We start from the raw sequence: 339 nt of genomic DNA on the forward strand, positions 1-339 counted from the left end.
TAATCTCAAGTACCCAGGGACAGGTACACTGCCAAAGGTCGCAGGGACCTCTGCCTAGGAAAGCTAGGTATTGTCCAAGGTTTCTCCCCATGTGATAGTCTGAAATACGGCCTCGTGGGAAGGGAAAGACCTGATTGTCCCCCAGCCTGACACCTGTGAAGGGTCTGTGCTGAGGAGGACTAGTATAAGAGGAAAGAAGGCCTTTTTGGCAGTTGAGATAGAGAAAAGCATCTGTCTCCTGCCTGTCCCTGGGCAATGGAACATCTTGGTGTTTTGGTGTAAAACCCGATTGTATGTTCTGTTTACTGAGAAAGGAGAAAACCGCCTTAGGGTGAAAGG

Source organism: Colobus angolensis, unplaced genomic scaffold (assembly GCF_000951035.1).
Source record: "Colobus angolensis palliatus isolate OR3802 unplaced genomic scaffold, Cang.pa_1.0 Scaffold207, whole genome shotgun sequence".
Lineage (NCBI taxonomy): Eukaryota > Metazoa > Chordata > Mammalia > Primates > Cercopithecidae > Colobus > Colobus angolensis.